Genomic DNA, 27366 nt, shown 5'->3' with positions numbered 1-27366 from the left:
TTCTCTAATTGGCCGCACATTGGAATCACCTGGGGAGCTTTTAAAAATAGTGGTGCCTAAGTCCCACCTCCTGTGTTCTCATTTAATTGGTCTGGGATGTCACCTGGACATTGGGATTTTTAAAAGTTCCCCAAGTAGATCATATGTATAGGCAACGTTACAAACCACTGAGTTCAGGAGTCCCACCCCCAAATTGCTTCTTGTAGACCAGTGATCAGAATCATTAGCTCAAACAATGTTATGTTCTGAAGATCTTCCTGACCCAATTCACCAGCTGGATTTGAGACAGGCTGGGGTGGAAAGAGACCCCACAGAGAGAGTGGTCAAGAGATCTGAGCTCCAGATCTGGCTCTGCTGCTCACTAAAAATGTGTCTCATCTTAACTTAAGTGCTCTGGATCTCAGCTTTCTGGTCTGAGAAATGAAAGAATTAGACTAGACCAGTGTTTTCCAAATGTTATCATCAATGGTCACCTTTTAAGCTCCTTCTTTCCAAATGGATAAAATGCTTTTAAAAACTCCATCTATCAAATTCCATTTATTATACTCCCTCCTCCAATTAAATAAATTGGAGATATTGTCAGAAGTTTAAAGAAGGGGTCTAGTGACTAAATCCTACTACCTACCATCTGTCTTTTCCACATTTTGGCTCACTCTGGATAAATGCAAAATACTGAGTTGAGTGGCTATCAAATGTCACCCTTTTTTTTCATCTTAGAAAACATGACTGGGATGCTCACTCCCCAACCTGGGAACTGGGGATGGCTGGGCCATCCTTACCATCCCCACTGCCCACCCCAACATTTGACATCAGGGAAGCCTAAGAACAGTGGGACCTCTCTTCTTATGGGGTAACACAGCAGCTCAAGAAGGAAGCACACATGAGATCATACTTCCAACGGTACAACATTTAGTGCACTAACTGCCCAACAGAGAGAAGAGGCCCTGGAAAATACTAGGCTCCTGCCAACCTCATCAAACAGATTCCCCTCCCTCTTTCTGTGGAGAGGAATAAGTAAGAGGATGAAAGGAGGGATGGAAGGATGGGTGGAAGCTGCCTCTACAGACTTCTGCAAGAGAGCTACCCTTAGCAGAAGGTCTTTTCTCTGGGGACTGAGGCAACAATGTGGGAAGGAAAGAAAAATTGGCACTTCTTTGGTTATAACTGCTCACAAGATACTCTGATAAATGTAAAATTGTCAGTGTTATCATTGAGCAAATAATGTTTAAGCCTAAAGCAAAGAGAACTGGTGAGTTAGCCTGCTTCTGAGTTTTAATAGAGATAAATGTTGATTTTGGTTAGGGGTTTTTAAACAATAAAAATAGCTTATAGATCCCCATGACTAGCTTTGAAATGAGGGGATGGCTGAGACTGCTGAATTCAATAGTTCTAAGATTCTTCTAACGCTAAAAAACAAAAATTCTATCATTTAGCAATATAGATAGACGGGAGGGGTTTTTAAATTCTTGGTGGTAAAGAGGGATCAATATTAAAGAAAAATTATAGACTTTGTTTTAACCAATATATATGCCTTGAAAGCTCTCAAAACCAACTGTGATTATAAGGGGGAATTTTTTGGAACTGGATGTGTGCAATTTTTTTAGACAGACCACTCAGAGAATCCCATGTAAGTGGGAAAAGCATTGCGTTTTTAGCTGACACCTTTTGTCTACTCACCTTAAGCCACTGAAATGGATGTGGAACAAACTAAACATAGGCATTACATAGTATTTTTGGTAGTGCATTAACTTTTGATTATTCAATGGCTAATTATTTCATTAGACAAATGCCAGAGACTCCTGCTTCCCTCAAACCTTACCTGGCTATTGTTTTTTAAGTACTATAAGGCTTCACTATTTCTGATGAGTGGGAGTATAAATCTGAAAAGAGACTAAATGGATCCAGTGTTGATACTTGTGGGCATCTCCACAGTAAGTATGTCTGGCATGCATGTGGTGGTAGAATGGGTAAACTTGTCATTTTTCCAGTCATGCTTGACTTCTCTTCTCACCCAAACTACCCTGTGTGCACATGTAGGGCATCAGTCCTTCCTTATACATGAACAGATGGACCACCATTGATTGCACCAAGGGTAGGCAGTTGATTAAAGGAGAACAAAATATTGGTTGAGTTAAACCAGATTTTTCTTTATAATTTGAACCAAGAGACCCAGAGACAGTAACTGAAGAGTGGTGTTCTCTAGATCTCAAAAGTCATATAGTCAGGGCCAAAGGTGACTCCAGTCCAGTCAAATTATGAGCTGAAGTCCCAAGGAAGCAGAAACTACAAGGCCTGCAGAGGAAAGCAGTGGTCAAGACAATGGAGCAGAAACACACAGAAAAGCAAAGATGAGAGATGATGTAGCCACATGAGTGAACAAATATTTAACAATCCACTATGTGATGGGGCGCCTGGGTGGCTCATTCGTTAAGAGTCTGCCTTTGGCTCAGGTCATGATCCCAGGGTCCTGGGATCGAGCCCCACATTGGGCTCCCTGCTCCGTGGGAAGCCTGCTTTTCCCTCTCCCACTCTCTCTGCTTGTGTTCCCTCTCTCGCGGTGTCTCTCTCTGTCAAATAAATAAAATCTTTAAAAAAAAAAAAACAAAAACAAACAAAAAAAATCCACTATGTGCTAAGAATCTTAAAATGAATAAGAAAATACCTCATGCTTGAAGGAGTCTATAGTCTGAGGAGACACACGTACACTATTAACTATTATATTCATCAAATTCATCCTCAAAACTTTGTTTAACCTCATCATGCATTCTCTAAATAGTCTGTGGAAAGTTCTTTGGGAACAGAGAGGACTGTGGTAATTCTGGCTGGCATTGAAGAAAGCCTCACAGAGGTAAGAACAAGCATTGAAAGTATGTCTAGTATACCATGCTTTCCGAAGTGTTCATGAGATGTAATCATTGTTAGTGTGGATGGGTGGATGGGTGGATGGATGGACAGACAATCAATGAACAAATAAGTTTCAGAAATGCTGGGTATTATATGTAAGTGATGAATCATTAAATTCTACTCCTGAAACTAATATTACACTGTTAACTAACTAAAATTTAAATAAAAACTTGAAACAAAAAAAAAAAAAAGAAGAAAAAGAAATGTTGGGTTTAACAAAATTCACTGTTTGTTTATTCATTTATTTATTTACTGTAGGCCTTCTCAGGGCCTTTAATATTCAAACATAAATTCTGAATCTCCAGGAGAAACTTATATTACATTACATTGCCCAAAATTACTGGTTTACAAAACTCTCTTTTCTTTTGAGCATAAATTTTATAGGGACCAGGGTTTTGCAGGTATAGATGGAAAAAATGGATTTTGCCCATTTCTGGTTATTTCTGACCTTTATTACCTAGGATAATAATTACCATTATGCAGTCATGACAACATTTTAATATCAAGACTACATAGGGAAGCCTTGCTTACAGAGTCCTAAAAAGATCTATCAACAGTTCACAAAATCTGTTTTATTTTGATAAGAAATTGACATATCTGATAAAGAGTTAGTATCCATAATATATAAAGAACTTATAAAATTGAAAACCCCCCAAAAAAACCCCCAATAACCCAGTTAAAAAATGGACGGAAGACATGAATAGACACTTTTCCAAAGAAGAAATACAGATGGCCAACAGACACATGAAATGATGCTCAACACCACTCATCATCGGGGAAATACAAACCAAAACTACAATGAGATACCACCTCACACCAGTCAGCATGGCTAAAATTAACAACACAGGAAACAACAGGTGTTGGCAAGGATGCAGAGAAAGGGGAACCCCCTTACACTGTTGGTAGGAATGCAAACTGGTGCAGTCACTCTGGAAAACAGTATGGAGGTTCTTCAAAAAGTTAAAAATAGAACTACCCTATGACCCAGCAATTGCACTACTAGGTATTTACCCAAAGGATACAAAAATACTTATTCAAAAGGGCACATGCACCCTGATGTTTATAGCAGCATTATCAACAGTAGCCAAATTATGGGAAGAGCCTAAATGTCCATCGACTGATGAATGGATAAAGAAGATGTGGCATATATATATACACAATTGAATATTACTCAGCCATAAAAAGAATGAAATCTTGCCATTTGCAATGATGTGGATGGAGCTGGAGAGTATTATGCTAAGTGAAATAAGCCAGTCAGAGAAAGACAAATATGATTTCATTCATATGTGGAATTTAAGAAACAAACTGATGAACATGGGGTGGAGGAGAGAGAGACAAACCAGAAAACAGACTCTTAACTATAGAGAACACACTGAGGATTGCTGGAAGGGAGGTGGGGAGGCGATAAATAGGTGATGGGGATTAAAGAAGGCACTTATTGTGATGAGCACTGGGTATTGTATATAAGTGATGAATCACTAAATTCTATACCTGAAACTAATATCATACTGTACATTAACTAACTGGAATTTAAATAAAAACTTGAAAAGGGGGGGGAGAAATTGACTCAATTTGACTAAGATATTTTCTTCAGATTTTTAGATCATCTTCCTCCAGCAAGTTTCTTGAAACTGTCAAAATCACATTCCAAGGAAAGCAGTGGGAAGCGAGGTCCCATACACCTGGGCAGCTCTGGACCATGTCAGTGTGCAGCTTGGAGTGCACACACCTCTTTGCGTACCTGCAGTCAGGCTGCCATTAGCATTTTAGGGTTATTCCTGCGACCATACAACTGACTCCCGGGGGCATCCTGCATGATGTTTTTTCCCTCAGCCAAGAGAAAGTTGTTGCCTCAGAGTCAATAGAAATTTAAAGTCCTGACAGTCTTGTGTCTCAGCATGTTTAAATCTGGCTACTTAATCTGAATCTTTAGTTTTTTTCAAGGTTGTGTTTGTTTTCCTTCTTGCTAATTTTGAGCTATAAAATGACCTCAAAAGCCTTCATCTGAAGGCTCATTAAAATTCTAGGAAGTCTTTCATTTTCTTATTCCTTCACAGACATTAATTTGCTTGGCCCATCATAATAAGAGGGTGAAGGAGAACTTGGAAGTACTTCATACAGCATTTCACTCCCATCCATTGCTACTAAACAGGTCAAATCAGCTATGTGGGCCCATACTACCATTGGCCATCAGGCTTCTTGTCTCTCTTGTCATATTTTGTGTCAGTTATTAAAGAGAACAAGACATGCTTTGGAAAAATCACTGTCTTCTTTGTTTGCTTGTTTGTGTTTTTTTGGTTTTTTTGCACATAAGACAGAAGGCTAACAAGGCAGCTTCTATAGGAGCCTTGTTAGCTATTTGGTTTCAGTGAAACTTTATAGGTTTTATGCTTTTTACTTTATAGTTTTCAGATTCTCATCAGATCAGCTAGAGCTACCAAAGCAGTTGTTTCTTTCCCATTGAAAAATTGAAAAGCACTACACCTTGACATCTAAAGAGTTTTTCCTCTCTGTAAATTAGGAGTTATTTTTCTTTCCAAGATCACTAATTTATTCTTATAATACCCTATTCTTATTTTAGAACCTCCTTTTTTTGTTTCACAGATACAATTCTTTCCTTTATCTCACTGGGGATATTAAATTTATTTTCAATTCTTGTTCTGTTTTATTAACTCTGTTTCCTTGTATGTAGGTAGATTCCTTTATTTATTTGTTCTGTATATTCTCTCTTTTTAAGACATTGACTTTCCTTTTTTTTTGGCCATAGATTTCTCCACTGACCAACAAGAATGGAAACTTCATATTGTAATTACCTAAACTTGGTATGTTTTTCTTAGAGATCCTCGTAGTTTCTGGTCTGCTGGCAGTCCTCCCTTGTGTTTGAATGTCTGAAGGCATATGTTGCAGTGTGTGCTCACTCTACCACCTTGTCCTAAAACCAAGAGTTATTTTCATATGGGCTCTTACTTCCCTGGGAAATCTTATGTAATGAACTTTAGAAAAACAGTTTTTTTAATTTAAGGTTTGCCCTATTCTGAAATTCTGTGGTCACCTTTCAGATTAGATTTTTGCTACGGCATTCATTCACATTTTAAAGCAACATCTGCTTATCAAAGGCCTGGTGTGTGTTTTGGAAGCACTGTTGACTTCCCCACTAACTTGGACGTGTGGCCTTGAGCTCAGTAAGTCTAAATTTCTTCTTCAGTGAAATTGGGATGTAATTTCCACCTTATAGGTTCATGTAAGGATATGAGTTATGTGTATAAAACAACTAGCAGAGTCTGCCACACAGTAAATTCTCAAACAAAAAGAAAAAAAAAGGACTTTATATTTTTTACCCATATATTTACCAGTTCCATTGTTCTTCATTCCTTTTTATGAACCTAGATTTCTACCTAGGAATGAATTTCCTTCTGCCTGTAGGATTTTTCTTTTTCTTTTATTTTATTTTTAAGTAATCTCTACACCCTATGTGGGCTTGAACTTACAACCCTGAGATCAAGAGATGCGTGCTCTACCAACTGAGCCAGCCAGGCACTCTAGGATTTTCTTTGAACAATTCTTATAGAACAGGTCTGCTTGTAATGAATTCTCTCAGCTTTTGCATGTTTAAAAAAGTCTTATTTCACCTTCATTTATGAAAGATATTGCTAGGTATAGGATTCTAGAATGATAATTTTTTCTTTTAATACTAATAGATGTTAATCCACTGTCTTGATTTGCATTATATGTAATTTGAAGTTTGTCATCTTTCTTACCTTTGTTCCTTTGTACATAACAAATATTTTTTCCTCTGGGTGTTTTTAAGATTCTTTCTTTATTACTATTTTAAAGCAATTTGATTATTATATGCCTTGGAGTATCTTTCTTCAAGTCTCTTGGGTTTGGGTTTGAAGGTCAACTGAGTTATTTAAATCTACAGGTTTATAGTTTAAAATTTTGAAAAATTTTAGCCATTATTTCATCAAATACTTTTATCCTCACCTCTCCTTCAGGAACTCCAGTTACATGGATAGCAGGCTCCTTGAAACTGTCCCATTGCTCATGAGACTCTATTGATTTCATTTTGGTTTCTTTCTGTTTTTCATTTTGCATAGTTTCTATTGCCATGTCCTCAAGTTCACTGATCCTTGCTTTAACAAGACCTAGTCTGATGTTAATTCCATCCAGTGGACTTGTCCTATCAGACATTGTAGTTTTCATTTCTAGAGGTTCAATTTAATTTGCATCAATTCTATATCTTCCTGTACTTAACATACTTATGCTTTCCTTTATCTTTTTGAACATATGGACTCTAGTTATAATAATTGTTTTAAAATCCTTGTCTGCCAATTTTTAAGAACATTTTTAAAAAGTAGTTTCCATGCTCAACATGGGGCTTGAACTCACAACCCTGAGATCAAGAATCACAGGTTCTACTGACTGAGCCAGCCAGGTGCCCTCCTTGTCTGCTAACTCTATCATCAGTGTAATTTCTGAATCTTTTCTACTGATTTTTTTTTTGTCCTTATTATGAGACTTATTTTCTTCTTCTTTGCATGCTTGGCAATTTTTTGCTGGATATCAGACGTTGTGAATTTTACCTTGCAGGTTGCTAGATGTTTTATATTCCCCTAAACATTCTTGAGCTTTTTTTTCCCTGAGATGCAATGAAGTTATTTTGGAAGCAGTTTGATTCTTCCAAGACTTGCTTTAAAGATTTGTTAGGCAGGCAAGAACAGCCTTCAGTCTAGAGGTAATTTTCTCCACTACTAAGGTGACTGATATGCTTCTGAGTATTCAATCCAATGCTCTATGTATCACAATGTCTTTCTACTCTAGCCAGTGAGAACATGAAATTATTCCTAGTCTGTTCTTTTCCAATATTTTTTCCCCTCTTTGGGTAGTGTCCTCAGTGTGCACTGATCAGTACTAGCGGAAGACTTTGGGGAAACATTTGCAGATCTCCAGAAAGCTCCCTTTTTGTGCAGCTCTCCCTCTTAGTGACTCTTCTCTGAGAATTATAGTTGCTTTGGCCTTGCTTAATTCTCACCCTTGTCTCTCAGAGAGACCTCTGGGTTCTGTTTGGGTTCTCCCTCCCTACACTGAGGCATGGGGACTCTCTAGGCAGTAAGCTGGGACAATCATACGGTTCACCTGGTTTGTTTCCCTTCTCTTAGGGACTGTTGGACATGCAGCCTTTTGCCCAATCTCTGCAAATCATTGTTTCATATATTTTGTTTGTTTCATTAGTTGTTTAAGGCAATAGAGTAAATCCAGTCCCTGTTATTCCATCTTTGAAATCAGTGTAAATGCTCAGTAAATCATGGTTATTCATTTTTTTTGTTTTAATTTGTGTGTATGCAATTTTTTCCAGCTTTATTAAAGTATGATTGACAAACAAAACTTGCATATATTTAAGGTATACAATGTGTTTTGATATATGCATACATTATGAAATGATTACCACAATCAAGCTAATTAACATATCTATCACCTCACATGGTTACCATATTGTGTGTGTGGTGAGAACACTTGAGATCTACTCTTTCAGCAAATTTCAAGTATATAATATCTTATTAACTATAGTCACCACACTGTACATTAATTCTGCAGAACTTATTCATTGTATAACCTAAAGTTTGTACCCTTTGACCAACATCTCCCCATTTCTCCTACCCACCCTCACTACTGACCCCTGGTAACTACCAATCTATTCTCTGTTTCTATGTGTTCACCTTTTTTTAGATTCTACATATAAGTGAGATCATGCAGTATTTGTCTTTCTGTGTATGACTTATTTCACTTAACATAATGACCTCCAGGTTCATCCATGTTGTTGCAAATGGCAGGATTTCTTTCTTTTTTTAGGCTTAATAATATTACATTGTGTATATGTATATAGACACATTTGTTCATTAATCTGTTGGTGGACACTTAGGTTGTTTCTATATCTTGGCTACTGTGAGTAATGCTTCAGTGAATATGGGAATGCAACTATCTCTTCAAGATATTGATTTTATTTCCTTTGGAGAGAGAGAGAGATAAGGTTGTTGGATCATATGGATTAAAACTTGGATAGGATATTGATTTCTTCAGGAATCTCCATACTGTTTTCTATAATGGCTACACCAAATCATGTTATTCTTATTTTTGACTTTTACCATCTACCCAACACTATATTTAGGTCCTATAGATTTGAAAAAGTACACAACAAAACTGGGAACTTTCTTATCTGTGTATATACTCTTTGTCTTTTTCCTCTGTACATCTCCACATTTTTATATTCTGCTTTCTTTTTAAACTAGTAACTTTATCCAATATATTTTCCTGTGTTTCTGCCTAGTCTTTGCAACAATTATTTTTAATGTTTGCATATTCTTTCATTGAATGGATGTACCTAATTTACTTACTTGTGCACTAATTTTTGAGTAATTAGGTTTTTTGTAATTTTCTCTGCTGAAATAAAACCAAATTGCAATACTATTTGTGTGTGTGTGTGTGTGTGTGTGTGTTGAGAAATCAGCAAATTAGGTTCCTTTGGCATTTGCAACAAGGAGGAAAACCTTAATAATGTTATAAAGTCAGAGTTCCACTTGTTTGCTCTATAATTTTCTTCCTTTATTTCCTCTTTCCATTCCTTCTCTCACTCTGTTTCTCATTCTCCTTTCTCTCCCTCCTTCCCTTGTTTCCTTCTTCCCAATACACATTTGTTGAATACCTTCTATGTTCCAGGCCCCGTGCTGGTGTGTAAGGTATAATTGTGAACAAAAACCAGAATTCTTCCCTCAGTGGAAGTTCTGATCAGGCAAGGAACAGACAGAAAGTTTGATAAATAATAACAATATATAATAAGTACTCTGACAGGGTAAGTATATTTGAAGAATTCAGATAGCATCAGCCCATACAAGTTTCACAATATTTTACAAAGGAGTGAGACACAGGAGGAAGGAACAGGCACTCTGGCCAGCCTCTTTGCACATGATTTGGTACAGAAACATGCAGGCAGTTTAATGTCTGACAGGCCTGGCTTCAAGACCAGGCTCTGCTACCTACTAGCTATGTAAGCATGGACAAGTTAACTTCTCAGTGTGACTTTTAACCTCAAAATAAGAGTAGTAATACATCACAGGGGTACTGTGAGAATTAGAGAGAACATATTTAAAGTGCAAGGCACATAGTAGGTGCTTAGAAAAGTACTTTTTTTTTAAAAGATTTTATTTATTTATTTGACAGAGAGAGACACAGTGAGAGAGGGAACACAAGCAGGGGGAGTGGGAGAGGGAGAAGCAGGCTTCCCGCGGAGCAGGGAGCTCGATCCCAGGACCCTGGGATCATGACCTGAGCTGAAGGCAGAAGCATAATGACTGAGCCACCCAGGCGCCCCTAGAAAAGTACTTAATATTATTACTAGCTGTTTGATCTTCAGCAAACAACCCCTCTGGACTTCAGTTTACTTATCTGTAGTATGATTATTTGATCCTTTTCTAAAATTCTACAAAGGCAATGAATTTTTTTTTAAAGATTTTATTTATTTGAGAGACAGAGAGAGCACAAGCAGGGAGAGCAGCAGAGGGAGAGGGAGAAGCAGACTCCCCACTGAGCACGGAGCCCGATGTGGGACTCGATTCCAGGACCCTGGGATCATGACCTGAGCCGAAGGCAGACGCTTAACCAACCGAACCACCCAGGCACCCCTAAAGGCAATGAATTTGTACAAATGCCTACCATTGGTCTCACTGACACACTGAGAAGATATTGTAGAACTTCTTCTGAGCCGAGTAGTTCTCCTTCCTTATCCTTGATCTGGTCTTGAGCTTAGGCTGTTCTGAAATACAGCGGGGTTCTTCCTTACCTGGAAACCTGGAATTCATCAGGAAACTACCCATTGGCCAGTCATCCCTCAACAGCTGCCTAGAAAGTTGGGCATCAGCTTGGGAGAGCTAAAAGTTAACACATGAAATAAATAAAAAACCCCAGACATAAAACATTCTGTGGGTAAAAGATAGAAAGAGTCATCTCCTATAAGAATAAAAAAGATAACTTAGATATTTTTATTTTCTGTGTTCTAGAAGTAATTATTTTTAAAATATCATAAAATGAGAACTTCCATACCCTACTAAATATAAGGTTCATCTCCTGTGAGAATTTCTGGTGGTCAAGAAAGTAGAGAGACCAATAAGAACAGTTTTAGCTTATGTTAAGACAACCTTTAGCATGGAGACCTCCCTTCCTGGCTGCTGAACATCGAGAGAAAGTTCTCCATTATTTCTTTCTTGTTAGCACACTTTTCTCTTTCCTAAATCCCATGCTCTATGTTTTACAAATTCCAGGTACTTTGTCTGTATTATTGAGCACATAGACACTGGGAGAACTTTATGAATCACCAGGTCCAACCCCTTTACTTTAAAGATAGAAATGCTGACACCCAGGTTTAATAACAACAACAAATAATAATGATAATAATAATAATAACAATAAAATACTCAGTGCATGTGGCTAGAAAGAAGGAGGAAGTGAAAGCATGACTGTTCTTCTCTGTTCAGGATCTGACCATATTTAGGAAACATTAGTCATTGGATTTGTGCTGTTGTTAGGAGCAAAGGAGATCACTTTTCAGCATTTGGGTTAATCTCAAGTTTCAAACCAACATCACATATTGCTAATTGCTCTTTATTCCTTAGAGGTGGGACTCAAGGTTTTTAACATTGCCTGCTAGCCAGTTATACTGACAGCTTTTTAAAAGGTGAGTTTACAAACTCTTTTAAAAACTTACCTTAGATAACACTGTAACAACGAGTCAAACTAATATCACATGTCCCCTGATGATGCCCTCACTTGGACATAACTCTACTTAGAGAATTCCTGCCTGAAATGCATAACCTGAATCTAATCATAAAGACACATCAGACAAACCCAAATCAAGGCATAATATACAAAACAAATGACCTATTGTTTTAAAAAATGCCAATGTCAAAAAAGACAAAATATTTAAAGGCTGAGGTAATGTTTCAAATTAAAGGAGACTAAAGAGACATGAAAACTAAATGTACTGCATGATTTGTGCTGGAAAAAAGGCTAAAAAGAACATTATTGGGACAATTAATAAAATTTGAATATGGGCTACGTTTATGTAATAGTGTTGTATTAATGTTAGATATCTTGAATTTAATAATCATACTATGATTATGTAAAAGATTATTCTTCTTTTCAGGTAATATACACTGAAGTATTTAGGGGCAGGGGACTTAGTGTATACAACTTACTCTCAGATGGTTAAAAAAAGCAATTTTATGTGTGCATATGTGTGTGTGTGTGTGTACATGTGTATATATAGAGAGAGAGTGAGGGAGAATAATAAAATGAGGCAAAATGTTAATAATTGGTGAAGGTATATAAAGGGTATATAAGAGTTCTTTATATTACTTTTGTAACTTTTCTTTAAATTTGAAATTAGAATAAAAAGATATCTACATTCTAGCAATAAACAAGTAGAATTTGAAATTTAAACCACAATGTCACTTACATTTGCAACCCAAAATATAAAATACTTAGATATAAATCTTAAAAAATACAAGATTTTTATGGGGGAAAATACAAAATTGTTATGAAAGAAAACAAAGAACTAAATAAATGGAGAGATATTCCGTGTTCATGGATAGAAATATTCAATACTATCAAGATGTCAGTTCTTCCTAATTCAGTCAATAGATTCAATGCAATCTCAATCAAAATCCCAGCAAATTATTTTATGAATATCAACAAACTGATTCTAAAGTTTATATGGAGAGGCAAAAGGCCCAGAATAGCCAACACAGTACTGTAGGAGAAGAACAAATACAGAAGACTGATGCTACTTGACTTCAAGACTCACTATAAAGCTACAGTAATCCAGTGTGGTACTGGTGAAAGGATAGACAAATAGATCAGTGGAACACATTAAAGAGCCCAGAAATAGACCCTTATAAATATAGTCAACTGATCCTTGACAAAAAAGCAAATGCAATATAATGGAGCAGAGATAGTCTTTTCAACAAATAGTGCTAGAACAATTGGACATCCACATGAAAAAAAAAAAAAAGAATCTAGACATAGACTTACACCCCTTCATAAACATTAACTCAAAATGGTTCATAGGCCTAAATATAAATTACAAAACTATAAGATTCCTAGAAATTAATATAGGACAAAACCTAGATGACCTTGGGTGTGGACATGACTTTTTAGATACAACAGCAAGGCAAGATCCATGAAAGACAGAATAGATAATCTGGACTTCATTAAAATTAGTCTTTTTCTCTGTAAGAGGCACTGTCAAGAGAATGAAAAGACAAACCACAGAATGGGAGAAAATGTTTGCAAGAGACATATCAGATAAAGGACTGTTATCTAAAATACACAAAGAACTCTTAAATCTTAACAGTAAGAAAACTAAAATCCTATTAAAAAGTGGACAAAAGACCTTAACAGACACCTTGCCAAAGAGGATGAACAGATGACAAATAAGCCTATGAAAAGATGCACAACACCATGTGTCATAAAGAAATTGCAAAGTAAGACAATAATGAGATACCACTACACGTCAATTAGAATGGACAAAATCCAAAACCCTGACGACACCAAATGCTGGTAAAGATGGGGAGCAACAGGAACTCTTATTGCTGGTGGGAATGGAAAATAGTACATCTACTTTGGAATACAGCCTGGCAGTTTCTTGCAAAACCAAGCATACTCTTTCAATATGATTCAGCAATTGCGCTTCTTGGTATTTACCCAAAGGAGCTGAAAACTTACATGCACACAAAAACCTGTACATGGATGTTTATAGCAGTTTTATTCAAATTGCCCAAACGCAAGCAATCAAGGTATCTTTTAGTATGTGAATGGATAAATGGATGAATAAATCCAGACAAACTGTGGTAACTCCAGACAACACTAAAATGAGTTATCAAGACAGAAAAAGACATGGAGGAATCTTACATGCATATTACTAAGTGAAAGAAATTGATCTGAAAAGGCTACATACCGTATGATTCAACTATATGTCATTCTAGAAAAGGGAAAACTATGGTGACAGAAAAAAAAAAAAACAAACCTGTGGTTGCCAGGGGTTGGGTTGATGGTTGGGTAGGGGGAGAGATGAATAGATGGAGCACAGAGGATTTTTAGGGCAGTGAAAATACTTTCTATGATACCATAATGATGGATATGTATCATTATACATTTGTCCAAACCCATAAAACGTACAATACCAAGAGTGAAATCTAATATAAACTATGGACTTTGGGTGATTATGATGTGTCAGTGCAGGTTCATCCTTTATAACAAATGTACCACTCTGGTGCAGGCTGTCAGTAGTGGGAGAGACTGTGCATATCTGGGGCCAAGTTCATATAGGAAATCTCTGTACCTTCTGCTCAATTTTGCTGTGAACCTAAAACTGCCCTAAAAAATAAAGTCTATTGAAGGAAAATTTAACTTAAACCTTTCAGTACCTTTCTAGGATGGGTCGGGTCGGGAGATGAAAAGACACACGTGTGTACACGTGGAGAGCATCGACTTGTGTCATGATACATCAGCAAGAGCAGGAAGAGGGGGGAGGTGATACAAGAGTGAGGTTGTTCCTCATGTCTTCGGGCAAATGACTGGGTAGCAGCTGATTTGCAAACAGACCCTTTCCTCTAATTTTATTTCACTAATATTTCAAATTACCTGCTGGAGTATCTACAAACCAAATGGACAAAATGGCCTCTTTGTTGAATTCCCCATCCTTTAAAAAGGGTCATATGTAATTGACGCTCTCAGTACTGTGTGTCATGTGCCAGGCACATACCAGCTCATAAAAACGTCCTAAGGCATTAATTATCACAGCTAAGGAGAGTAAAGACAGCGGCTCCTGCTAATTGTCAAAATCCTCTCTGTGACTGCACCCTGCCACACACCCAGTCGGTGCCTAAGAAACTCGAATGGGCAATGAAAGTTGCTCTTCTCCTTCCTTGCAGGCCACGGCGGTGATTAAGGTGATTAAGTTGGGGCAGGCGAAGGTTCACCTCAAAACTCCCCCTCTGCCTGCTCAGGCTCAAACACCCCAGCAGCACTGGGATCCCAAGCCAGTGCAGCCGCCCTGCAATAGTGATCAGCAATTCGGTGTGATTTAGGAAGTGCTAATCAATAGCAAGTTCAACTTTGGGCACTGCACCGGCTTAATCATTTTGCATCTGGCACCCAGGACTGGCACACCCCAGCTGGAAGGGAGGGAGAATGACGGGGAGGGAGGTAAGGACAAGCCTGTGTGTGTGTGTGTGTGTGTGTGTGTGTGTGTGTGTGTAATGAGAGAAACGAGTTCATGAAAAACCCAGTAAACCTCTTTCTTGAGTTAAAAATCGTTTCAACTTTCAAAGGTGAAATCTCACCCCCAAGTGAAAGACATGACATAAATGCAAAGGCAAGTGAAGATAAACAAAAGGCCCCGCTCAGATGTTCCCGAGGTTATCCGTCATTGTCAAGGAATTCTTTACACATCATAATGATTCCAAGCACCCTGCCAGGTTGTCTCAAATTCTATTTCTATATCGTACAGGATTTTTTTTTCTTTTCTCCAGTAAACAGCAGTTTACAACACAAGGTTTGACTGTAATTTTCATCAAACTGCAAGTTGTGCAGGTTTGTGAGAGATGCATTATTACTTAAATCCAGCTGTAATGCTCTTTTACCTTCAAGGGCCGTTCCTTTTATACATTCTGTCAGCTGAGGGTGGCCGATAACAATTAGCCTGAAAGTCTATCCATTGAAATGAATAATAAAATGCGGGAGGATTTCGGGCAAGGTGTGTTCAAACTCCCCTCTGGTCGATTCAGGGTGTGTCCATCCATCCCCCTCCCCCCCCCCTTAGGGCCCCATTCCCAGACACAGGGTCCCAGGATGCTGGACTGTGAGTTTGGTGATGGAAGAGAAGAGGCAGGATGCAGATCCAGCCCTGGGCTGCAGCCATGAGCCATCCATGAGCCCCGCCGCCCCCCCACCCCAACTTAATCACTGCTGTGGTCTGCAAGAAAGAATAACAACTTTCATTGCCATGGAGGCAAATCTGCAGTGGAAAACTAGGCTGATGGTCCAACCAGCTGGCCGTCTGAAGAAGCTGAGCACTGGCTGAGACACAGGCCCGTGGTGAGGCAAATGGATGGAAAATTGAGAGCAGGAGACCTGAACAAGAGGGTTTAGAATGGAAGACCAGAGGTGGAGGCTGGTCTGGTTTCCTGAGCCGCTGGGCCTCCCCCAGTGCCACAGGCTCATGTCACAGATGCCCCTCACCACGACTGAGAGGAGGAAGGCAGAGAGGGTGGGAGGGAGAGCTTGTAAGGGCCCTGGGGAAGCCAGAATTCCGATGAAGACAAAACAGTAAACTAAGTTTTCTTGGCTACTTCAATGGTAATATTTGGGGGGCTGGCTAATCTCTCTTTGTGAAAATGAAAATGAACCTACTTTTATAGTAATGATGCCTGTGACAATTTTCTTAGGTTTTGGTCAAATTGGTTGTTTTCTTTTTTTTTTTTTTTTTGCTCAAAATTGATGACTTTCATGAATGAAAAGAAGACATAAACCAGGAGAAACAATAGATATCATTGCTCACCCATCAGGTTGGCAATGGAGCTCTTATTCCCTGCTGGAGGAATATAACTTAGTCCCCCACGTGGAGAGCACCTTGGCAGTTCCCGTCACCACTAGTGGATCAAGTTTCATTAGTTCATTGAGATGTCTGGTCTCACTGGGTGATAAACATGGCAAGATTTTATTCTCTCTGACAGATGCCCCACTCTACCAGGTTGAGCCTCCCTGCCAGCTGAGGAACAGGCTCCATTAATATTTTTGGCCAGTTTCTGCAGCTTTAGCCACTTTTACTTATTAAAATAGTCTCACTGATGTGTTTGAACAGTCCTGCTTATTTTAAAGCTTCGATCTCTTACCTGAGGCAAAGCATTTTTCCTCCTCTCTCTCTCTTTCTCTCTCTTGGTAGAAGCTGTAGTGACAGAGGCGGAGATCACAGAAACTCTCAAATACCATCTTCTTCCTCCTCTCAAGTTGGGTGGGGAAGAGGAGCAAGAAAATGGCAGAGTTCCTTCCCGCATGATTGAGTGAGCGAGCAGTCTTCACTCCGTCAAATTCTCTCTGTGGTTTCTGCTATTTCTCTGGCCCACAGCAAGGGGTGGATCTCCCCTCCACATTGTGGGGTCCAAATACTGGGCTGTCCTGGGGCACGTGTGTGGATTCTTTGAAGGGCTCTGTGAGGAACTGTCCCCTGAGTAGTTACCTGACATGGGATTTAATCTGTCTAAACTTCCACCTGGCCTCAGTGTCTCCATAGAGCATGACCTTCCCCCAGAGGATGGCACTTCTGTGGGAGTGCCACCAAGATGGCTCAAGAAGAGCCACCTTCTGTGGCATCTCCTCAGAAGAGAGGACAGACCAACCATGGTATATTTGGCATGACAAATGGTGGGACTGCCCACTGCCTCTTTCTCAGTCCTGCCTCTCCTTCTGCATCTTTCTATACACGCTGACAACATTAGGCCTTCTGCAAGACCGAGTCCTCACCCAATTTCCATAAGACAGGACCACCAAACCCTGACCTAGTTTATGTATGGAAAGGAAGGGGCATGATTCTGATAGGTGCCCAGAAAACCTTTATCATCGATTATCTTTGGTCTTTCTTCCTTGGCTTGCATGGCAAATTTTGTGGAAGTGTGAAGAGACAGATTATCCTTTCTTCACGACCTTGGTATTCTCCAAAAGACCTCCTCCTCTCTGCCAGTTCTCCCCTTAGGTTGACCCCTGGGGGAGTGGTTAGAGAAGACTTCTTCTCAGCATTTGTGTCTCCCAATATGCCTTCCTGGGAGGTAGCTGGTCACAGCTGCTATGACATCACGGTGGTTATATGGAATGTGGTGTACTTAACATCTTTTGTCCTCAGCTTTAGGCCTTTGCTACAATTCTGATACAACATTAAAATAAAATAGGACATATGTGTAGCAGACCACCCATCAATTCTACTTCTAAGTGTGCATCCAAACGAAATTCTCAGACATGCATAAAGAGATGGCTGCAAGGATATTTCTAGCAGTATTGTTTGTCATAGTGAAAAATTAGAAACGATTTAGATTTCATACTAATGAACAGGTAAATAATGTGGAAACTGGTTTGGTATTCAGCCAGGTATGCACAGGGTACACTTAACTAGGCACATGTACCCAGAGGTGCGATTGTTTATGATGAATACCCGTGTATGTTGTTTGATGCCAGAGCCATGCCAATTGTTAAATATTTTCAATATCACTTCCTGATCATTTGATTGACCACAATTATAGTAACAAGAATGAATGAACTAGGCAAATACCAATCAGCATGGATAGATCTCAAATGTGGACTCAGAGGAAGAAGTGCAGAAAGAATAATGATACTATTTATATGCAACTTTAAAAGCATACAAAAGAATGCTATTTATTGAATATATAACATGTACACATACATATAAAATATATATATAAATACATATTTTTAAAGGTATAAAACATGGATAGCAAATGGAACACCAGATTTATGATAGAGGTAGCCTCTGAAGAGGAGGAGAGCTGCACTGGGACACAGTAGAGAGGAGACAGCAGAATTATCATTATATCCTATTTCTTATCTTAAAGAAGATCTGGACACCAAAAGTAAGCACAACAAAAGAAAAATAGGTAAAGCGACTTCATCAAAATTAAAAACTTGTGCTTCAAAAGACATTGTCAAGAAAAAAAATACCTTTTTACAGAATGGCAGAAAATATTTGGAATCATATATCTGACAAGGATTTTACATCTAGAACATATAGATAGCTCCTATAGTTCAACAGTAAGAAGATAAAACCTAATTTTAAAAAGAGCAAAGAACTTGAATAAACATTTCCCCAAAGAAGATCTACAGATGTCCAATAAACACATGAAAAGATGCTCAACATCATTAGTCCTTAGGGAAATGCAAATCAAGACCACACTGAAATACTTCACTTTGCACCTACGGGAATGGCTATTGAACAGCAAAAAAAAAAGGAAATTAACAAGCGTCGGTGAAGATTCGAAGAAACTGGGACTTTCCTCCATTGCTGCTGGGAATGTAGACTGGTGCATCCACTATGGAAAACGGTTTGGCAGTTCCCTAAAAAGCTAAATATAAAATTGCCATATGATCCAGCAATTCCATGCTTAGTTATGTGCCCAAGGGAACTGAAAACAGGGACTTGAATGGATACTTGTATGCCAGTGTTTGTTACAGTGTTATTCACAGTAGCAAAAGATGGAAACACCCCAAAGGTAGATCAACAGATGAATGGATGAAAAAAAAATGATATAAATATACAATGGGGATATTACTTAGCTGTAAAAAGGAATGAAGTTCTGAAACATGCCACAACATGGATGAACTTTGAAAACATTTTGCCAACTGAAATAAGCCAGACACAAAAGAACAGATAGTATATGGTTCCATGTATATGAACTATCTAGAATAGGCAAATTCATAGAGACAGAAAATCGATTAGAGTTTACCAGGGACTGGGGTGCAGGAGAGCGAGATTTATTGTTCCTGGTACTGAGTTTCTGTTAGGGTTATGAAAAAGCTTTGGACATAGATAGTGGTGCTCATTGTACAGCATCATGAATATAATGAATGTTGTCGAATTATACACTTAAAAACGGTTAAAGTGGCAATTTTGTTATAAATTTTATCACGATTTTTAAAAATGAATAATATATCAGAACCCACCGAATTGTACACTTTCAATGGGTGAATTGTATGGTATATGCATTATAACAATAACACTTTTTTAAAAAGATCTGAAGTAAATATGGCAAAATTTTATTAGTCCTTGGAAATCAGTATAAGGAGTTTTTTTGTATTGTTTGTATTTGTCCAATGTTTGAAAACTGTTTTCTAAACAAAACAAGACAAAAAAACAGAAGAAGCAAGTGGGTGAAGACTGATATCTGAAAGAGAATGTAGATAAACATTTAGGAGGAAAATAAAACATGCATTTCCTCCTTATTGTGTCACCACTCCCACCCCTGCCCCACTGAGTATCCCTGATCTAGAGCAATGCTTCAGTGAGACTCAGCTCAGAATGTCAAATGGTAGTCCATATGCTATTGAAAAAAAAAGGATAAATCTGCCTATCATTCTGCTTGGAAAGGTAGGGTGAGTAGGCAAAAAAAATGGTGCTAAAGGAGAAGCTGTCTGAAAAGAGATACCGTCTAGTCAAATGTAGAGAGTCCATGGTACACGTGAGAATGAGTCAGGTTTGGGTTTGGGAATAAAAGATTAAAAATGCTCTACCTCCGGTGTTCTTGTAGGATCTTCAGAAAACTCCTTTTGTGGAACCTGAGATCCTCTGAGCAGGTGCCATTCTGTTCTAAGACTACTACTTCTTCTTCTCCTTCTCCTCCTCCTCTTCCTTCTTCCTTCTTCCTTCCTCCTTCCTGCTTCCTTCCCCTCCCCCCCTTCCTCCTCTTCTTCTTCTTCTTCTTCTTCTTCTTCTTCTTCTTCCCCCTGCTCCTCCTCTTCTTTTGTAATTTGCTTTTTTCCTAAAGTGATGGAAGCTTCCAGATCTGAAATATAGAGTTTGTTGATACAACCTGATTATGCTACACCAGTTTGAAGCTAGTTGCCAATGCTGTACTTGAAAAGTTAGTTTGATTGGTGTTTTCTATATGCCTTGAGAGGACTGGGATTTATTTTGGCCTAAGAATTCTGGCTCCCCCTGAGCCTCACTGATGGGCAAGGAAGAACCTGGTTTACGTGGAGGTCGTGAAGCTGCCAGAGGGGCTTCATCCCACCCGCCCTCCGCTAACACCGACGGACTCTGTCCCCTGCCAGAGTGGAGAGAAATCACTCTCGCAAGAGCCCCTCTGTGCTGGATCCTCCTCTGCTGTCTCCACTGGCACTGAAGTCAGCTCAGGTGTCACAATGGCCCTGGGGCTGGGGTCCGGCCTGGGGCGCACTCCTTTAGAGGAAAAACAGCTGCCTGCAGCAATGCCCGGAACTAAAAGTCAGTCCTTACTTGTCGAGACGAGATGTTCTAAACTTCTTCAAATTTGGAAAAGTCAATGACAGCACCAAAGGCCCACATTAAGTTTATTATTTTATGTCTAGCTGCTCCCAAATAAATTAACGTAATGTGTAAGTTACAAAAGCCTTGAATATTAAATTTTTATGTATGTCTTAGGAAACAAGGATTAAATCTTTTAAGAGAGGCAGTATACACGGAAAACAGAATTTCCAACATCTGAAAGTAAGAGTAATTTTCCCTGGATCTGCTATTTGTCCCAGGAACGCCATGGGCAGAGGGCTCAGTGACAGTAACAAACATCTTCATAGGTCTCATCAGAGGAAGCAAATTCAATTAGTCTAGCCAGTATATTTCAAATATTTAACTGATTCATGCATAATTTCACATCACTTTGCTGACATCAGGGACACTGCAGGATATGCCAGGAATTGCCCGCAGTTTATGGGTCTTTGTTATTTTAAGTACTGAGGGCAGCTCAGTGCGCCGCGTGGCACGTTCCCCCCACCTGCAGACACGAAGCTGTAACACTTATTCCCGCAGAGTTTAAACTACAGGGAGAAGAAATCAAGTTCACAAAGCCATGTGCACAATGATACGGCAAGTGTTAGACAAAGCATACCGTTCCTGGTGTTGGGCCTGGGTCTGAATGCGGCACCCATCGCTTAACTAGCTAGATGATTGTGGGCAAGTTTCTGGTATAGAATAGAATTAATATTGTATCATTTCCTAGGGCTGCTATAACAAAATGCCACAACCCAGGTGACCTGAAACAGCAGAAATGTCTTCTCTCAGTTCAGGAAGCCAAAAGTCCCAATTAAAGGTGTTAGCAGTGTTGGTTGCTGACTATGGCCTCATCTTACTCACATCTGCAAAGATCCTGTTTCCACATATGGTCATATTCACAGGTACCAGGGGGTTAGGTCTTAAAACGTATCTTCTTGGGGGACACAATTCAACTCACTGCACCATGGACTTGTACTTAGTATTTTATTTGACAATTCAGGGAAGCATTAAACGCAGAGCCTGGCTCACAGTACATACTGAAGAAATTCTACTTCCCTTCCCCTGATAATGTGACCCCCCCCCTTTTTTTAAGTGCTTCTTTGACCTGCTTCAGCAATCAACATAACTATTAGTTTGTGTTTCCAAATCGCAGGCATAAAACTTTTATTTGACTGGAAATCTGTGAATTTCCAAAGTATTTTTTTCATCTTATGTAGGGACTTATGGGAAAGCTACACTAACATTTAGAGAAATAGCTGAGACCCAGCTATTCCTTCTAGTGGAATGAAATTGCCCTCAACTTGGAGAAACAACGTGCTACAAATGTTTATTACAGCAACCATCTCTGTCATGGGAACAAATCTGGCCCTCGGCGTCTGTCTACTTATCGGTAAATATTGAATGGCAGTTAGTCAATGAGACCAGTGGTGCTTTAATGGTAGTCACGAAAACCTACTTAGGAGAAACCATAAAAAAAAGCACATTTTTAAATGTTCATAAGGGGTTAAGAAACCTAGTGGAGGTGTAAAAATTTCATAATCACACTTGATATTGGAAAAATACAGGCACTTTCTCTTAAAATTTCAATTGGATTAATTCAAAACCTTACCCAGAATAAGAAGAGAGCAATATGACAGATTCTTTGGCTAAATCCTTCATTGTCAAAGTCTTGAATTATTGCAACGACCTCAAGATTTCAGAATAATGATGATACAGAGCAGTAACTTTCTATCACTGCACAGAATGTACAGAGCTATAAATCTTATTATAATATAACAGAGAGTTCTAGAAATGCTTAAAATTCTAGTTGGTAAAATGTAGCGTCCACAATTTGCTGGTAGAAAAACTGAGCTGAACGACCTCACTATAATCACGGCAGAGAGAAGGGTGGATTTGCTTAGCTAATTACACTACAACAAGTGATCTGGTCTACAACCTCCTCTGTAATATTTATTTTTAATGAAATATACAAAAGTTTGCAAACATCTTGTCTGCCTTAAAAGTATTTCCCTCAGGACTATTTAAAGATCAAAAAGGAAATTTCAAACGCAAAATCTGCTTTAAAAAAAAGCAAGCAAATAAACAGCAAGATAAGCTCTCTATCTTACAGTAGGCAAACCGCCAGCTAATATACTCTATTCCACACCCTTCACCCACTCCTTCTCTCATTAGGCCAGTTATCCAAAGGATACCTTGAAATGATGGGCCTGGGATAGTCCGCCTGCCCCTTTCTTCTTTTGATACTTTCTTTCCACGCTCATGAGCTCCCTCCGTTTAGCACAACCATTTATAAAGTTTCCAAACTACCCCATCCCTTCACATTCTCATCCTCACCCCTGTTCCTTAGCTGTCCAGCACCAGCTAGACACACAATCAATACCACTTATCAATGCTGATGATTCCTGGCTCTCTCAGTTTGTCCCTTTCTCTTGCTAGGAATACCACTTCAGGATACAGCTCATCCAGGGGAAATGTATTCAGCCTCTCCCCTTGCCCTGCTCTTATTCAGACCAGCTAAAATCAATTTAAGATGATGGTGAGTTCGCCAAGAATTTGAAGACAACGGTTCCCTGAAAGCCGACCTGTTGAAAAATCTTTGAGAATGAAATACAGCCAGCACAAGACGGCTTATCATGTCACTCTTTACCCTGATGCTCCCATCCCTATCTTTAAGGATCAATCCAGTGGCAACAGAAAGTTTTTTTTTTTGGGTGGGGGGAAGCCCAGGCGGGCTTTTTCAAAGCACAAGTCTGGTGATTCTGTCTGGTAAGCATTTTTTTTTCTGGGATTTCAGTTCATAAGGACAACATCAACAACAACAAAACAACAGAAGAAAACAGACCAAACCCACCACCACAGAAAAACTAGGCTCTGGGAGGCCTCACCTGACTCTGTATGTGTGGGAGGAGAGTGTCTCCCAGACACGAGTAGAAATCCCAACCCCCTGTCTAGCACCAGCTTGATCTGGCACCAGGTGTTGGGTAGCTGGTTGAAGGGGGATGGGCCTGAGCAGCCGCCCCTGCTGTGCTTGGAAACGGCTCTTCCTCGAAGGTAGGGCCTAGAATACTTCAAGTAAATACAGCCTTTCAGGTCCTGGAACCTCAAACCTGAGTTGGGAATGAGGTCATGACAAAACTGAGCCCCGAGACGTGGGAAATGAGTGAGGAGTAAGAAAAGAATCAGATGACGGTGAAGTCAAACTCCTGGCCGGTGAGGGTTGGTGTGAAGGAGTCTGTTTTAGGAGGATGACCTGGAGGTTCGGCACTTTGCCCTGGCCGAGGGCTTGGGGGCCATGGGGCGGGAGGAGTATGCTTCATTGCCCCCTTGGGTGGGATGCAGCAGTCCATCCCAAGCTCCCCCGATTGGGTTGAAAGGGAATGAGGGAATATCCGAATATGGAGTAGACACAGGAATGGGAAGAACGCTGGGGACCGGACGGGGTGAGGCCTCCATCTCCTCACCTGCGTGTTAAGCAGGGTGTGCATCGCATTAAGCTGTTATTCTGTTTCCTGATGAGAATGGTGACAGAGAAAAGCAAGCATTAGGAAACCAGAGATTTCTCTTAGTATATTCCTTTCCAAAAGCTCTGCCTGCCACAGATCCTGTAGCCCAGTCAATGGGACTATGCTCATGCGTATTTCGCACCCAAATTCTTGACACAGGAAGAAGATGCTATTCCCCCAGTGTCGATAGATCTATGTGTGTTGAGTTTTTGTTGCGGATGGGGCAAGGAACCCTGATCACCCGTTTATATCCTCAATCCTAGTTCTTCTTGATTTGGGGGCCTTCATTTAAAAAGAACGTCTGGTTGGCATAAAGGCTTGTGAAATAGATTGAAACAAATTGCTTAAATATTTACATTGAAACTACTCCTTTGAACAAATTAACATATTCCAGCTAACTAAACTTATCGACCATGCGGTTTTACAAATGTATACTGTTTATAATGTTTTTTAAACACCAAACAGCTGATATCTTGAATTAATATACTATACCGATGTTTAGCCCTCCTTTACCAAGGTTAATTGTTCGTTATTCCAAGGCAATTATTTATGTGCTTGAAAGTGGGTTTGCTGAGCCTGGGTCCTCAGCGCTATGTGTTATGATTTGTCAGAGGCAAATACACTTGCATAAAGGCAAATTAATTATTTAGGGAGGAAAGGCTTAATCAAGGCAGTGGGCCTCTACAATAATTAGATTTCAGAAAGAGAAAGCAAACAGCAACACAATCCATGATTATTTATTATTCTCCCTCCTCTCCAAGTATCAGAATTAGATCTCTAGGCCTGAAAATACTCAGAGAATAGCATATACGCCCACGTGTACCTGCTCCTTGCCCTTCTGTACCATCTCTTTCCATTACTATAGCTGAAGGACTGTGAGAAACAGATCACTTAGAGCATTTTAGAGCAAATAATCCACTTGGTCATTCCTCAAGGCTCCAAAAAATAGACCTTTGAACAATGAGAGCTGGAAAATCCTGAGGCATCAGACATAGCTAATAGAGGATTCCGCTCCTGTTTTCCGGAGTCTTTGAAAACCAAAAGGCATGGTCTGCAGCACAACCTGTGACGAGGCATTTATTTTCATCTATTTGCTGTAAGCTGTTGAAAACTAGAAATATCAAATTAGATCAAATGTTTTAAAATAGGTTAAAATCGATCCTTTCTTGCATTTAGGGTTCTGCCCAAACAGTCCTCAGGTTAGGGCCTCTGCAGCATGAATATACATTGCATCATAAGAGGGAAAGAAAAGCCGTGACTGGTGATAATTACCGTTGCCAAACTAGAAGGCTAATTGTCAAAGGAGCTCCCTCCTCTCTGGGTGGGCGGTGGGACGTGGTTCCCTTTGCTGAAGGGCGAGGTGTGAACCAGCCGTCTCTGGGCAGAACTGTTTTTCCTTTCCATTCTTTCGTGATGTTTAAAAGCATTTCATCTCTAGCACAGCCCAATCAGGTAAAAATCCAGTGAGAGTTTTGTCAAACAAAGGCTTTATTGGGGATTTTTGTTTGGTTTGGTCCCTGCCAACCCTCTTTGAGAAATGGAAAATGTGGAAGCCCACAGGACACAGAGCCCTTGTGACTTTGGCCGAAGTTGCTGGCGTGTATTTATTCTACTGATCTTTATGACTCTGATCCAAGGATAAGCAGCACCTTCCTTAAAGAAACTCCAGGCCCTTGACTGCTTTTCTCTCGTCATTAACCCTCACAACTTCCTGGAGAAGCAGAGAAGAGACAGCTCTCGGCAACCCCCTTTTATAGCCTGAGAAGCTGAGGTTTGGGAAGGTTAAGTGACTTGCCCAAGGTTATTTAGCAAATTAGGAGAGGCCACCTGGGAATAGAGCTCAGGGTTCGTAGGTTCTGGGGCTGCAGCCAGGCAGCACCAGCCACAAAGAAGCTCTTTTGTGCTTGATTTTGTTGACATACCTATTTGTATAGAGAATAAGTCAATGTTTCAGTTCTTCTGCTCTGTCTTCCCCTTTTATGCCACACCAACACACACTGCTCCCCCCTCGCCCTTCATTAGCTGTTGGGGCAAAAGTATAGCTCTGGATTAGAAGCTGCAAATAAATTCGCTGATTTGCTGCAATGGTCTCAATGTAGTCTATTGTTTTAGGCCCTATTGCTTGGAGGTGTCACTCCTACTTCCTCTCCTCACTCTGAGAGGTGGGCTCATATACCTCATTATGGCCATATTAAAGAGCTCGTACAAAAACAACTACTCCATTGATATGGACTTTCTTTTTTTAAAAAAAAAAAACCTTTAAAGAAAATTTATTGCTATCATCATGAGGGAGAGTAAAGGTGGTGTGTAATTCGGAGAGAAGAATGAATGTCCTACAAACCAAGGTGTTTTGAGGGATGTATCAGGTTAGCATCCAGTCGTGGGACTTGGAGAAGTGGTGCCTTAGTGCTCAGGAGTGAGTCGTGTCAAGGTGGGGGGAAGAAAGAAACCACATCTTAAGGAATCCATTTTCCTGCCGGGTCACAGGGCTCAGCATAGAAGGATGACTCGCTAGAAGTTTAAAAGGGTGAACTCATGCAGAGACACAGCCTGTGGGGAGAAATGACCTGTCCTGAGGAAAGAGGGAGAGGCATATCAAAGTCCAGGAGGAAAGAAAAGAATACCATCTTCAGGGCAAGCCGTGCCTTCTCATTTGTGTACACACTGGTTTGTAAGTACAATAGATTCTTTGGTAAAATGCTTGTACCTCTGGGGCTGAGATTTTTTTAATTTTTGAATTGCAAGTGCTCCATCTAGTGGTCAGTTTCTAGAACAACAAGCCCGTCGTGTTAACTGATGTCATCCTTTGGATGCCAATTATTTAGTTGAAGATTTTTTTTTTTTTTTAAATGACTAATGCCTGCATCAATCATAGCAAGC

The sequence above is a fragment of the Leptonychotes weddellii genome, chromosome 1 (assembly GCF_054177405.1).
Source record: "Leptonychotes weddellii isolate Sample4059 chromosome 1, ASM5417740v2, whole genome shotgun sequence".
NCBI lineage: Eukaryota > Metazoa > Chordata > Mammalia > Carnivora > Phocidae > Leptonychotes > Leptonychotes weddellii.
This window is presented reverse-complemented; position numbering follows the sequence as displayed.